This window comes from Heterodontus francisci, unplaced genomic scaffold (assembly GCF_036365525.1).
Source record: "Heterodontus francisci isolate sHetFra1 unplaced genomic scaffold, sHetFra1.hap1 HAP1_SCAFFOLD_1495, whole genome shotgun sequence".
NCBI lineage: Eukaryota > Metazoa > Chordata > Chondrichthyes > Heterodontiformes > Heterodontidae > Heterodontus > Heterodontus francisci.
The window spans coordinates 42,501-47,500 of NW_027140553.1; positions in this window are offsets into that span (position 1 = coordinate 42,501).

Here is a 5,000-nt window from a genome sequence, read left to right on the forward strand (position 1 = left end):
GCACCGGTGGCTGCTAGAGGGGCTCCGGCGCCGTCAGCCGGGGTACGTCCCAGGCCGGCCGGACGGCGGGCAGCCGGAGGCAACGGCCTGGAACGGAGCCAGACTTGAGTCGTTCCGTGCCGTGGGCAAAAAGGCAGGGCTGCGGGTCAGCGCAGTTTGGCAAACCTAGCCGCAAGTGCGGGAAGGGCGGAGGAGCACACGGACGCCGCCTTCCCAAACTGAGCCCAAAGTGCCCAGGCATGCCCCCTTGATCTCGCCTAATCAGTGAGCCCAAAATAATTTCAGAGTGTGGAAACCTGATCCAAAAAGGTCGAAAAGAACGGCCAGAGATCAAGTCCGAAAGGGGAAATCAGTAACAAGCAAGCAGAGTAATCATTAACCAAAAAGCGCAAAATTATGTTAAAAGTGTGAAATCATTAACCAAAAAGTCGAAAATAATGTCCAGAGACCAAGTCCGAAAGTACAAATAATTAACCAGTAAGCAGAGTCATCATTAACCAAAAATCGCAAAAGTAAGTAAAAAGTATGAAATCATTAACCAAAAATCGCAAAAGTAAGTAAAAAGTGTGAAATCATTAACCAAAAACTCGAAAATAATGTGCAGAGACTAAGTCCGAAAGGGCAAATGGTTAACCAGTAAGCAGAGTCATCATTAACCAAAAATCGCAAAAGTAAGTAAAAAGTGTGAAATCATTAACCAAAAATCGCAAAAGTAAGTAAAAAGTGTGAAATCATTAACCAAAAACTCGAAAATAATCTCCAGAGACTAAGTCCGAAAGGGCAAATGGTTAACCAGTAAGCAGAGTAATCATTAACCAAAAAGGGCAAAAGTAAGTAAAAAGTATGAAATCATTAACCAAAAAGCACAAAATTAAGTTAAAAGTGTGAAATCATTAACCAAAATGTCGAAAACAATGTCCAGAGACTAAGTCCGAAAGGGCAAATGGTTAACCAGTAAGCAGAGTAATCATTAACCAAAAGGCGCAAAAGTAAGTAAAAAGTATGAAATCATTAACCAAAAAGCGCAAAAATATGTTAAAAGTGTGAAATCATTAACCAAAAAGTCGAAAATAATGTGCAGAGACTAAGTCCGAAAGGGCAAATGGTTAACCAGTAAGCAGAGTAATCATTAACCAAAAGGCGCAAAAGTAAGTAAAAAGTATGAAATCAGTAACCAAAAAGCGCAAAAATATGTTAAAAGTGTGAAATCATTAACCAAAAACTCGAAAATAATGTGCAGAGACTAAGTCCGAAAGGGCAAATAATTAACCAGTAAGCAGAGTAATCATTAACCAAAAATCGCAAAAGTAAGTAAAAAGTGTGAAATCATTAACCAAAAACTCGAAAATAATGTCCAGAGACCAAGTCCGAAAGGGCAAATGGTTAACCAGTAAGCAGAGTAATCATTAACCAAAAAGGGCAAAAGTAAGTAAAAAGTATGAAATCATTAACCAAAAAGCACAAAATTAAGTTAAAAGTGTGAAATCATTAACCAAAAAGTCGAAAATAATCTCCAGAGACTAAGTGCGAAAGGGCAAATGGTTAACCAGTAAGCAGAGTCATCATTAACCAAAAATCGCAAAAGTAAGTAAAAAGTGTGAAATCATTAACCAAAAACCCGAAAATAATGTCCAGAGACTAAGTCCAAAAGGGCAAATGGTTAACCAGTAAGCAGAGTAATCATTAACCAAAAATCGCAAAAGTAAGTAAAAAGTGTGAAATCATTAACCAAAAACTCGAAAATAATCTCCAGAGACTAAGTCCGAAAGGGCAAATGGTTAACCAGTAAGCAGAGTAATCATTAACCAAAAATCGCAAAAGTAAGTAAAAAGTGTGAAATCATTAACCAAAAACCCGAAAATAATGTCCAGAGACTAAGTCCGAAAGGGCAAATGGTTAACCAGTAAGCAGAGTAATCATTAACCAAAAATCGCAAAAGTAAGTAAAAAGTGTGAAATCATTAACCAAAAACTCGAAAATAATGTCCAGAGACTAAGTCCGAAAGGGCAAATGGTTAACCAGTAAGCAGAGTAATCATTAACCAAAAGGCGCAAAAGTAAGTAAAAAGTATGAAATCAGTAACCAAAAAGCGCAAAAATATGTTAAAAGTGTGAAATCATTAACCAAAAACTCGAAAATAATGTGCAGAGACTAAGTCCGAAAGGGCAAATAATTAACCAGTAAGCAGAGTAATCATTAACCAAAAAGCGCAAAAATATGTTAAAAGTGTGAAATCATTAACCAAAAACTCGAAAATAATGTCCAGAGACTAAGTCCGAAAGGGCAAATGGTTAACCAGTAAGCAGAGTAATCAGTAACCAAAAAGGGCAAAAGTAAGTAAAAAGTGTGAAATCATTAACCAAAAACCCAAAAATAATGTCCAGAGACTAAGTCCGAAAGGGCAAATGGTTAACCAGTAAGCAGAGTAATCATTAACCAAAAATCGCAAAAGTAAGTAAAAAGTATGAAATCATTAACCAAAAAGCACAAAATTAAGTTAAAAGTGTGAAATCATTAACCAAAATGTCGAAAACAATGTCCAGAGACTAAGTCCGAAAGGGCAAATGGTTAACCAGTAAGCAGAGTAATCATTAACCAAAAATCGCAAAAGTAAGTAAAAAGTATGAAATCATTAACCAAAAAGCACAAAATTAAGTTAAAAGTGTGAAATCATTAACCAAAATGTCGAAAACAATGTCCAGAGACTAAGTCCGAAAGGGCAAATGGTTAACCAGTAAGCAGAGTAATCATTAACCAAAAATCGCAAAATTAAGTTAAAAGTGTGAAATCATTAACCAAAATGTCGAAAACAATGTCCAGAGACTAAGTCCGAAAGGGCAAATGGTTAACCAGTAAGCAGAGTAATCATTAACCAAAAATCGCAAAAGTAAGTAAAAAGTGTGAAATCATTAACCAAAAACTCGAAAATAATGTCCAGAGACTAAGTCCGAAAGGGCAAATGGTTAACCAGTAAGCAGAGTAATCATTAACCAAAAGGCGCAAAAGTAAGTAAAAAGTATGAAATCATTAACCAAAAAGCGCAAAAATATGTTAAAAGTGTGAAATCATTAACCAAAAAGTCGAAAATAATGTGCAGAGACTAAGTCCGAAAGGGCAAATGGTTAACCAGTAAGCAGAGTAATCATTAACCAAAAAGCGCAAAAATATGTTAAAAGTGTGAAATCATTAACCAAAAACTCGAAAATAATGTCCAGAGACTAAGTCCGAAAGGGCAAATAATTAACCAGTAAGCAGAGTAATCATTAACCAAAAAGCGCAAAAGTAAGTAAAAAGTGTGAAATCATTAACCAAAAAGTCGAAAATAATGCCCAGAGACTAAGTCCGAAAGGGCAAATGGTTAACCAGAAAATCCGTCGAATAATGTCCAGAGACTAAGTCCGAAAGGGCAAATGGTTAACCAGTGGAAGGGCGATCAAGCGGAAAAATTTGCCCCGGTTACCCGGGATGGAGTTCCAGAGGTCCGGCCAGAGTTGTCAAATTCGTCCCGCTGATCGGACGCTTGTCATTCGGGTGGCTGGGGGTTGGCGGGGTATCTGCACAGTAGTAGGAGGTGGCAAGTCGGGACTTGGACGTTTATTCCAAGAGTCCACCCGAGCCTCCAGGTCTGCAGAGACCGACCCTAGCTGCCGCCCAACCGACTTTTAAGCCTTTTTCGGATGGGGATTTTTTCCCATTTTCGTCCATTTTTCGGGTTTTCTGTCGGGCTTAATAGGCGGCAGCCTGACCCCCGGCCGAGGCGGGGGGCGCACTCTCCCTTGCGTAAGGGTCCGGATTTGCCCCGGAAAGTGCCCCCGACGGCCTCCCGACCCGGGTGCCTGCAGGGCGGGGGGAAAGGGTAGTCCCAGCCGCAGGAAATCATTAACCAAAAGACTTAGCCGTCGGGGCAGAGGCTAAGACCCGGGCTGGTGAAATCATTAACCAAAAGGAATGCACCCTTTTCCGAAAGTGCAGGCCGAAATAAGGCGAGCCTTGGGCCGGGAAGGCCAAAACCCCCAACTCATGGAAGTGTATGGGGTCGGACTCGGCGACTTTCCCGGGCCCCGAGTTGACCTTTCCCCACGGGGGCGGTCAAGTTGCTCCCGCCAAGAGGGCACGTTGCATTTGCTGCCGCTCTAGTCCCCGGGCTAGTTAATCAGTTGCCGTCGGAAGTCCCGATGCCGAAATGAAAAATGGCCGTTGCGGCGATTTGGCGCCTCATTTTCGGAAGGACTACCGGCAGGCAACCCGCCGAATTGACACTTGCGATTCGGGTGGCTGGGGGTTGGCGGGGTACCCGGAGATTTTCGGGAACTCGATTTTCAGAACTTTTGCTGGCAGCGGTTGCACTTGCAAAGTGGCCGAAGAAGTGCTCCCTCAAGGAAGGACCTTCTTTTGAAATAAAAGACCTTCCGAAGAGTGCCTGGAAGTCATTTATGAGCATTTAAGGGTAAATCTGGCGGACTTTCCATGCTCTGTTGCCGGCTCTGAAATATCGCACAGTTGGGTCTAGGCCGGTAGACTGGCTGTGAAAACAGACAAAGTGTTTTGGCGAGCGAGAGAAAACAAGGCCTTGGAACAGATTGGGGGGTGCGGAGGCACACCACACCCACAGGAAAAGAATTAATGAAAAAAAAACCAAAGTCTATGACATGTCTGTTGGTACAGTGAGAAAAGCAAAGAAGGGAGGCTGCGATGGCAGAGCAAAGCCGACCTTCATACAGATATACATGTCAAAGAAAGAAACTATGCCCGCAAAAGACTTGGTGCGAAATAACAAGGCTCCTTGTGAACGGTTATCTTTGTCTGTCAGGCGCAGATTGTGGCGGCGTCGCCTGGTTTCCTTGGGTTGCACTACATGTATGTCCTATTCTCAAACGAAAAGTGCGTGCCCAGAATTTTGTCCAAGTTAGGCGACGCACGCCGGCTGGCATCACCTCTCCGTGCGAGCGCCGAAAGCTTTGGTCGACCTGTTTGGCTACGCTGGTCGCGGTTGCTCCTTA